At 37.1% G+C, this 11,150-nt stretch overlaps 1 protein-coding gene across 3 annotated transcripts in view; it reads left to right on the forward strand.

The window, feature by feature from the left end:
• LOC122789976 (diacylglycerol kinase delta-like) overlaps positions 1 to 11,150 on the forward strand; it is a 1,345,205-nt gene that overhangs the window by 10,240 nt on the left and 1,323,815 nt on the right. The window lies entirely within an intron of this gene.

An 11,150-nucleotide genomic window follows, 5' to 3' on the forward strand; every position in this document is an offset into this window, starting at 1 on the left:
CAGTGCTTTAGACTGGCGCATCTCAGGTAACTGGTTCTTTGTCAGCTTGCCATAATCCTCTGCTGACATCCTTGTCTTCTCTCTCTGACTAACTAAGATAATAAAAAGTAAATAAATAAAACTGTTGTGATATGAAACTCTGAATGTCTACCGTGTAGCTGCTGAAAGTACACCTTTCTTTAGTGACAGTGCTTACAGGCTACAGGAATTCAATATCCACACCACTGCTCAACAATATGCGAGCATGTGATGATCCCACCACTGCCAACCAATTAAAATGTGATGCGCAGCACTGCTACAAGTATGTGATGGGCACCACTATGTGTTGTCCCCATGCTGGGTCAGTAATAAAGGAGCCTGAATCCTCACCACTGACACTGGAGAGGGACATGCCCTTGGAATACAAGCCACACACCATCCAAGTTTGCCTGGACTTTTGAGAAATAAATTCTGAACAGTAAGGGGCACAGCACAGAACCATGTGGTATACCACTGGTGACTGTTTTTGCTAGAGGTGAAGTCACCCACTTTTACAGTATGTGTCCTGTCATTTGGCCAGTTGGCTACCCATCTGGTAATGTAGGGGTTAATTCCCAGTTGGGAAAGTTTCTGTATAATACCTGAGTGGAGCATTGTGTTAAATGCCTTGGCTAGGTCAAGATAGGTGGTATGCACTGTCTTTCCCTTGTTAAGGGCCTTGGTGACTTTCTCGAAGAAGTCAACCATGTTTAACTTATCTGGGTTAGGTCCAGAGTTTGGAGATTACCTACGTCCTTGTCAATAAGGTCCATAATGATTTTTTTGCATTGCCTTGCAGATGAGGCTAGTCAAGCTTATGGGCTTATAATTTCCAGGGTCAGTTGATGGTTCCCCTTTGTGCAGAGGGATTACTGTTGCTGTCTTCCATTCTACCAGAACATAGCCAATTCGCAGGCTGTGGTTAAACAGGGATCCAAGTGGGTCTGCTGCGTCATGTTTTAAGTTGTTTAAAAGGCAACATGGGATGTTGTCTGGTCCCATTGATGCTGTATTTTTGGTCATGGAGAGTGCCAAGATGACCTGCTCTCTAAAGAAAATAGGCTGAGGAATGATGGCAGTTATACTTTGGGGGATGACTGGAGGGGATGGTGGGTGAAGTTTGGACGAAATCTGTTAACTAGCCGGTTGGCTATTTCCTCCAGTTGAGTATGGTTGTGCCATCCACAACCAGTTCACTGGATAGCTGGGCATTCCTTTTTAGAGTCTGGACATAGTTAAATAATGCTTTGTGATTATCCTTAGCTAGGGAGGCTATTTTTGCTTTGTAATTAGCTTTGGAGGACTTGACACAATCCCTAATTTGTGTGTTTCAGCTAGAGAGGGAGTTCTTCCTCTGCAGAGCCAATTCCCTCTTGTTCTTGGACATTCATTTCTATCTCTTGTTGTATAGGTTGTTTATAGTAGGAGTCCACCAGGGCGGCTTTTTTTTGGCAGGACCAGTATCTGGACAGGTACAGCCGAATTTTACAACTGCTTAAATGGTTATACAGATCATTGTTGTAACCTCTGCTTAGGACTTTGTGTTATCTGCATTGAAGGGGACTTTGAAACTTCTTATACCATCACTTAGTAGGACGTAATTTGTCTTTCAAAAATTCTTAAGCATTTTTGAGCTTGATGGGGAATCTGGTTTTATAATTACATTAAACAAGACTGATTGATGGTCTGATCTTACTAGTGAGGACATTATCGGGGAACGTGCAGTGCTCTCCCATGTTACTGAGTACTATGTTCAGGACATTTGAGCCTCTTATGGATGACCTGACTAGCTGTTGCAGAGCATTTGTATTGACAAAGTCCCAGAACCTCTGAGCCAGCATGTTTGTGGTCATGTAGCTTTCTCAGTCGATGGCAGGATAATTAAAATCACCCTTGAGTAAGGTGTTGGGCTGTATGGGAAGTGACTCCAGTTGAAGAACAAAGTACGTGGTATGCTTTTACAGTTTCATGGTGGGGGACCTATAGCTAGCCATGATGTGGTAGGGGGCTTTGCTTATAAATTAGACATGGAGTAGCTCAAGACAGTCATGCTACCAGTCTTGAGGTGTACTTATCCTTAATGAAGATGGATACACCTCCACTTTTTGTTCTTTCATGCTCAGTTTGTGGTTTGAACATATGGAAAGCATTGTAGCCCTGCATGGCCAGGGTGCTTTCTGCACCTTTGAACCATGTCTCAGTGATTAAACAGTTATCACCATCTTCTAAAGTGAGGAGTGCTTCCAGGGAGTGCAGTTTCTTGTTTAAACTCCTAGCATTAAGCAGCAGTACCTTGAGTTTGTCTAGAGAGGATATTGTTATGTTGGGAGGTTGGTTATTTTGACACTGCCTAAAAAAGGCTAATGCCTTTGCCAGTATCCAAATGTCTAGAGGAGACAGGTGCAGACCATCTCTGGCAAAGCAGTGTGGCCTGTCAGCCATGTCTTCCTAGGCTGACAGATATTTGATCCCCTTGAATTAACACCAGGCGTTAAGTCACTTGTTAAAAATCAATCATTTTTTGTTTGTATTGTGGCATCATCCTTGGAGAAGGTAGAGTATTGCTTACGGCTAGGCCTATACCTGCCTGTGACACATAGTCTGAGAGCTCAGTGATGTCTCTCTGCATATAATCCAATGAGGTACATTTCAAGCCATTCACCCCCACATGGACTATGATGGAGTCATATTGGTACTTGTGGTTGAGTGGCTTGAGTACTTGAATGACTTGATGGCTCCTGGCACCTGACAGGCAGCTAACTGTAACATGCTTCTTATCCAGCATGGAGAGGGGAACATCCGTGTGTCTCACAATGGAGTCACCTATGACCAGTACATTAGGTTTTGCGCTGTAACCCTTTAAGGGGTTATTTGTTAAGACACTGGTGTGTGCGTTTTTATGTGCTGTGGTTGTTTTTTGCATTGTTATGTGTGTAAGTGGTTTCCGTTTGAGAGTCCAATGATGTTTTGGTAAGTTACTAGTACTCACTACATATGTTGTTTTGTGTGTCATGTCCTTATTTAGTATGGGAAGTGTGTGTGTGTGTGTGTGTGTGTGTGTGTGTGTGTGTGTGTGTGTGTGTGTGTGTGTGTGTGTGTGTGTGTGTGTGTGCTGACAACTTCTTTGGCTTTCACATTGCCTCACAATGCCCATGTCTATCAGGCTGGCCAGAGAGGTGAGGGAAACTGCCCATGTATGATAGCAGGTTTTACTGTATCTTTTATTAGGGAAGGGAATGGGTTAATTTGATAGGACTATGCTGCTAGTGCGAGACTACAAGAAGGACCTATACTTTGTGTAGGCTAAGGGTGATCAATAAGACAACACTAATCAGTGCACAACTGACTTGCTCCTAGAGCAGCAGAGAAGCTTGGAAGGGTTTCATTGACAGCTGTTTAGGGAAAAACTGAGCTTCTAGGCTTTTGCGTTTATACAGGGCTCTGCCAGCTGCTGCTGAGTCTAGAGTGGCACTGCACAAATGCATTACAGTAATATGGCTTGCATCTACCTGTCCTCTCTTTCCATGCTTCCTTAATTACTGAGTCAATTATATGTGCCTTATATCCTCTTTCAGTAAATTCTTTTTTCAAGGTCTGTAGGGCTATTGCTAGAGTAGAGTCATCATTGTGTATCCGCATAATGCAATAAACCGGGCCCTTTAATACATTAGTTTTAACGTGTCTGGGGTGCATGCTACCTTGATGTAAAAGATTGTTTTTCCTTACGTCTTTTCTATATAGACTAGTAGAAACTGTTTTAGTGTATGTCCTGCTAATTTTGACATCCAAGAAGTCTATTTCTTTCTCAGAGTACTTATAGGTGAATTTCAAAAAAACTAGTAATGCCGTTAAGATAACACAAGAATTCATCCAATCTCTCCTCTGTATCTCGTCACACGAGAAAAACGTCATCTACAAAACGTTTGTATCAATAGATGGAATCGCAGTAGACATTATTACTAAGCACATTATTCATCTCCCATTGAACCAATGAGAGGTTGGCGTAGCTGTTAGCACAAGCTGTGCCCATTGCTACGCCAACCTTCTGTATGTACCAGTCGTCCCAAAACAAAAAACATTGTTTTTTAAAATGATCTCAAGGAGGGCACACAGAAGTCTGATCTTACTCTCTTCTGCATTTTTGCTTTTCAGAAAATCTCTAATGCTCTCAATCCCAAAGTCATGGGAGTTAAAAGTAAACAGGGACTCTATATCAAGAGTCACTAAAAAATATGAATCTGATATATGTTCAAGGTATCTATTCAGACCACCTAGAAATTTTTTTGTGTCCTTACCTACAACAGCCCTACAACTAACAGATACAATGTAATATGCTGCAATTAACTACTTAAAGCAGCAACAGACAGTATAATTTTTTTGCAGTTGCTGAAGTACAGTCACAGTATATAAGAGAAGTAAAAAAAAAAAAAATACTTATAGCCCTTTTGTGTGTTTCCCAGCTCAGGTAGATCAGGTAAACACTTACTGGCACTAGAGAATAATCCCAGTCCTCCTAATGTAAAAGTACAGTAAAGGAGTGTCCAGAGTGAAATGCTACCACAAACAAAGTTAAAGATATGGATACAGCAGTGTAATTAAAACAGCTTATAAAAGTGTGATTCTTCAGTAAAAGTACTCCACTTTGTATAAATGAGTCAAGAGCCACTCAATTGTACAGAATTTATAAAGACACTAAAAAACAAGATTAAGCTGATTAGTAAGTCCTCCAGCCAATACAACTACATGCAGAAATCTCACGTGTTTCTCCAACCTAAACAGACCAGGCCACCTCCCACTGCACTAGATGGAAAATCTACTGACCTGTTGATGTAAAAAACAAGTGTTTGCTAGAATATTGTAAAAATGTACTACTTTATGCAACAGCTAGCTAGATAATAAATTCAGGTTAAGTAAATGAGTAGAACAGACAATAAGAGGCAAAATGCACTTTTCAATATAAGCACAAAGAAAGGCAAATAAATAATTCAAGGTATCAACAGCAGTGTAGAAAGGGAGAAGCTTATTAACTTCAATTTACAGTAGGGTGGGAGAAAGGGAGAAGCTTATTAACTTCAATTTACAGTAGGGTGGGCTGCTTAAAATCGCCAGATTTAAAACACGCATCAACAAATGGGAGGGTGGGTAGGAAAACCTAGCAGGGAATCACCAGAGGTGCTTTAGTTTATGCAGGCTTGAAATATTTTCAAAGACAAAGGCCCAGAATTTCAATGTGTATTTAAGTATCACTCAAAACACAATTTAACCAGTGTAAAAATGTGTGAAGTGTGCAGACAATATTAAGTGTCTATCTCTCACACAGAACAAAAACACCAGGCCAAGCAGCTGTCTTAAAGAAGAACCACACCCAAAAACTGAAAAAAAAACATGTTCTTCAGCAAATCTTGAACCTTTCTGCATTGCTAATGCCTCTGTATCAAAGTAAATGGTTACTGTTGTTTTCTAATTTGTTATACCCCAACATGATCTGATGGCGGCTGCCATGGCGGGCAATATTTTGCTTTACAATCAATGTTTTCACCTTCCTGATGCCATGTTAGAGGGACAGAAAGAAATCCATAAGACGAAGAGATCATTTAGTGTAGTTTGCTCTCTCTCATCACTTGACAACATTGCCGTGACTGCTTACGTTTCACTGTCAGCATTGATCTGTATTTGTAATTACTTTGCGTCCTTTGATTTTCATTATTGGGAGCATTTTAAGGAATGTTTGAATGACAGGCTTGAAAATGTAGTTGAATTAATTGTTCTTTTCAAAGTAACAACTGTAGTTCACTGTTCAAGTGAGAGAAATCTGACCCCTGTGATTAAAAGATGTTACTTGGGCTGAGATGGTTTGTGCTGCATTCACGGTTTTAAATACTGTAGCTAGAATTAAAGTCTGTTAATCTTCTTTCCCCAACTCCAGAAAAAAATAATTTTTGCAGATAGTACACTGTAGAAAAAAATGCAAAATCATATACTGACAGTAAGAAGAGTTAGAGAAACATCATGTTTGCTTTCTTTCTTTCTTTGTGGCACTGAGTTTTATTAAAGGGAAAGACATTTGCATCTGAAAGCTAAGTTTGAAAGACTTGCCTTTGTTCAGACTCCAGGCTACACTATTTATCTGAGCTGTGATGCTGGCAATCTGTAACTGATAAGGCACATTTAAGATGAGACAAATGTAGGAAAGAAAGGCAAAATAATATGGCAAGAAAAACTTGACTTTTGGGTGGCGTTCTCCTTTAAAACAAAAAACAAAATGGAGCGGGTAAAAGCATCTCTATCAGTCACACGCAAAAAATATAGGTTTACTTTCCTCACCCAGCAGGGAATCACCAGCAGTGCTGTAGTTTATGCAGACTTGAAATCTTTTTAGTCAAAGACAATATAGTTTGATATGTTAGTAGAGCAGCTATGAAAATATCACACTGCCCTTTTACTAAGCCCTAACCATATACCTTACCTTCATAAGAACCTTCTTGTAACAGTGCCACTATTCAGATAAATTTGAGGCTAATGTTATGGGGAGTAGTGTTAATACTGAGAAAAGAAATAGATTTCCTTTCATGATATTATTTAATTTCATGTTATTTGTGTTCAGTATTGTGTATGAGCTTTTTTATCAGTGTTTTCAGTTCAACATTAAAGTAATTCGATACCCATAGAACCATACGTACATACATAGACTACCACTGACATTTCAGGTACCATCATACCAAGCTGAAGTTGAGCAGGGTGATCGTTTAGAAGCATAGCAACACTGGATCCCAGAACCTAGATATGACAGACCTGAGATCCACCTGTAGGACCTCTGGTAGTGATCATTCGTGGGTCTGTACCCTTAGCAAATTTTAACATTTGGGTTTGATCACAGTGTAAGGATCCAATGTTACTGCTGTCAATGCAGTCTTCCCAAGATTGAAATAGCCTGATATTTGGATATTTCAAAAGTAAAACCACCCAAGAGACCCAAGGGATAGCTCAATAATGTACACACACACACACACACACACATATATATATATATATATATATATACATTCAGAAAGTTGAATGCTATGAATATCAAATCAAAATGTCATGTCCCAAAAATTTCAAAGCACAAAACTCTGACAATGAAAACAGGAAACAAAACACACTCTGTGGGCTCCTCACAACCCCTGCTAATTATATAAACCAACGCTGAGTTCTTACCACGGTGGGGAAGGAGCAAAAACCCAGTCCTGGTATATAAAATATTTTGCATTCTGAAAGTATCTCATCTATATATATATATATATATATATATATATATATATATATATATATATATATATATATATATATATATATGTGTATATATATATATATATATATGTATATATATATATATATGTATATATATATATATATATATATATATGTGTTTGTGGAGACATACACATATACATACACAGATGTGTGTATATATATATATATATATATATATATATATATATATATATGTACAGAGAGATAGATATATAGTCTGCTTTATCCCATTTTTGGTACGTGGATCAGGGTGTCATATCAATAGTGATCATCCCCTATAGCTAATGTTTACACCATTCCATATCTATATGTCTCTCTCTAGATATATATATATATATATATATATATATATATATATATATATATATATGAAAACCGAAATGAAAAAAGGCACCACTGTGCAAAGCAAACCGATGACCCAGTATCCAAATACCAGACTTTATTAAATCCACAAATGAAAGCACATTAACACTTAACTTGATCACTACATGTTTGTTTTATCTCCACAGACTTCATCAAATGAATACAGCATTTTTGGTATTTTATTTAAACTTACTGAAACAAGTATAATTAACCAATAGAAACGTGGCAGCAATCATTCCATTCACATCTAAGGTTGACATATATTAAAATCAAGTTGTAAAGTATATAATCAATCATCAAACTTGTTAAGAAAAACATTATTTTAAAAAATGATAATAACGTTGTTTTAAACCGAAGTGTGTAACACCACATTAATACTGAATGCTAAAACCATTGTTCCAAAAATGGTAAATCGAGAATTATTTCTTGTTCTATGGCTCCATCTGATGGAACACTTTCAAAGAACAAGAACATAACGAGAAAATCAGCTTAGGCCTTGTTCTTAAGATGAACGCAGCAAAGTTATAATGTCATGAAAGTTGTTAAAGTTCCTTAAAACATTTTTAAAGTTTTTTATGGGACAAGTTTTAGTTTTTATTTATTGTGTCCATGTAAAAATTAACATGAACCACATACCATAGGTATTGAGATCAACTTGTTTTATGCAAAAACATATTTGATTTTTATGCATGGTAATATTAATGGTTGGTATTATGTTCTTAAAGCATGGTGTTTGGATACTGGGTCGCCAGTTTGCTTTGTACAGTGGTGCCTTTTTCGATTTTGGTTTTTGAGTTTGTATTTAGCACGCTGTCTCCCTTGATTTTTGTGATAATAGATATATCTAATCTATATACATATATATATATATATATATATATATATATATATATATATGAGTCTAGGACATTTCACTGAATGCACATTCCACTGAAACTCAAATAACTGAACACAAATGAAAGCACAATTCACTGAAAACTCAATTCACTGAAACACATTTCACTGAAAGTTATATATAGCCTTTTCCCCACTGTTGTGCGACCCTGGAGTTAGTATATATAGTAAGGGGGGTCACCCCCCACATATTTTAAGTATATTATGTTCGGAAAAGAGTAATGAATTGCAAGTATCCATGTATATAGTTCAAAATGTTTAAAATATGTGGGGGCGGGGGCTACATCCCCCATCCTCCCCTTACTATATATACTAACTCCAGGGTCGCACTACAGTGGGGAAAAGGCCATATATAATGTTCAGTGAAATGTGTTCCAGTGAATTGAGTTTTCAGTGAACTGAGCTTTCAGTGAAAAGTGCACACTAATTTGACTTTCAGTGAAATGTCCTAGACCCATATATATATATATATATATATATATCTATATATCTATATATATATATATATATATATCTATATATATATATATATATATATATATATATATATATAGTACTGCTATATATATATATATCAATATAAATCAGCTTAGGCCTTGTTCTTAAGATGAACGCAGCAAAGTTATAATGTCATGAAAGTTGTTAAAGTTCCTTAAAACATTTTTAAAGTTTTTTTATGGGACAAGTTTTAGTTTTTATTTATTTTGTCCATGTAAAAATTATCATGAACCACATACCATAGGTATTGAGATCAACTTGTTTATATATATATACTGTGTATGTGTGTGTGTTTGTCGCATGTATATAAATGTATACAACAACAGTTTGCAATATAGGTAACAGGCTGGTCAGAAAAAAACACAAAAAGTAGTGGAAAGGAATAGAAGTAAGGTAGAAGGAATGCAGAGTGAGTAATTTAAGTAAAGCTCCCTTTGAAAAGGGAGGAAAGCAAATTAGAATGCAAAAGATGGAGTAAGTTGTTGTTTGTCTTTTCGGCTTTTCCCAGTAAGTAAAGAAGGAAAATCAGATTTCTATTGATTATGTTATACTTACAGCATCTTCTTCTTCTTCTTTCGGCTTTTCCCGGTTAGGGGTCGGCACAGCGGATCACCTGTCCGCACATGATTGGCAGTGGAGTTTTATGGTGTCGAGTTGCCAGCCCGGTGCCCAACCTTCCACAGAAGGCACATACACACACACACACACACACACACACACACACACACACACACACACGCACACGCACACACTCACACACACACACACACACACACACACACACACACACACACACACACACACACACACACACACAGACACACACACACACACACACACTCACACACACTCATGCCTAGGTCCAGTCTAGAGTGTCTGATCCACCCACAGCATGTCCCCGGGACGCGCTCATATAGGAGGTAAATAGCTGGAACAGTAGCTACCAAAATTGCTCAGATAGTTGGAAGACACAATGTGGCAAAAAGTATTGTAAAAAATATATATATATATATATATATATATATATATATATATATATATATATATATATATATATAAAACAAATTATGTACATGTTGTTTTAAAGAAAAGAGGCTATACATTTTCTTAATGTAAGCCGGGAGTTAAGCCCTGCCTCCCCCTCTAAGCTATGCTTCAGCATAACTGATTGGGGAATTTGGACTATGTGAGACCCAACTTGGTATAAAGGAAAATTAGCTTAACTAAAAATGAGCTAGGAAATAGTAGAGAACGACAAAAAAGGTTTTAATGGCAGAAGATTTGGTAAATCTAAAACTTGTACCAGGGGTGCTAAAGCAAGACAGAACTATAAAAGTAAGTAAAAGAAAGAAGCAAGGGAGTGTAAAAAAGAAGAAACTGAAATGACTAAAAATTGTTTAGGTACTGTAAAAGTTAATTGGCTATTAAAGATGAGATTATATTGGTAAAAACAAAATTGTAATAAAAATAATGACACTGCCAAGAACCGAATATAAAGGTTATCAGAGTATAGATTTTGAAGATATAAACTAGGCATGCCGTATGATTGGTGTGTAAATATTCTAAAGTATCTGTGAATGATGCTAGCATTAAATCTAAAGGGTTTACATCTAAATTAAACCGTACGAGTTTGATTCCCAGGACAGCAGAATGCTTTCACCCAGTGGAAAAATGTTGTTATGATAGGTTTCCCTTCATCCATTTTCATCTACTATTACTCCTGGGATAGTTTCTGTAATAAGATAAACCATTTACACACAAGTAATCTCAAGGAATATTTTGTGCAGTAAGGCATACAATAGATGTGCTCCAGTGATGGACCCTGCAATGTAAATATCACATTCACTCAGGGGATATGTCTCATAATAGGACATAGCTCATGCTTACTGCGGGAACACATTTTGTAATATAAATTACACCATATTCAGGGATTTCAGAAGCCATCGGAATGGTTCAAGTATGTGTATTTGTGTATGTCGACACACACACACATATACACACATGTATCTATTTACCTATCTATACATATATATATATCTATATGTATATATAGGCACACACACACACCATTACAGATCAGAATG

The sequence above is a fragment of the Protopterus annectens genome, chromosome 15.part0 (assembly GCF_019279795.1).
Source record: "Protopterus annectens isolate FY-2018-M chromosome 15.part0, PAN1.0, whole genome shotgun sequence".
Classification (NCBI taxonomy): domain Eukaryota; kingdom Metazoa; phylum Chordata; order Ceratodontiformes; family Protopteridae; genus Protopterus; species Protopterus annectens.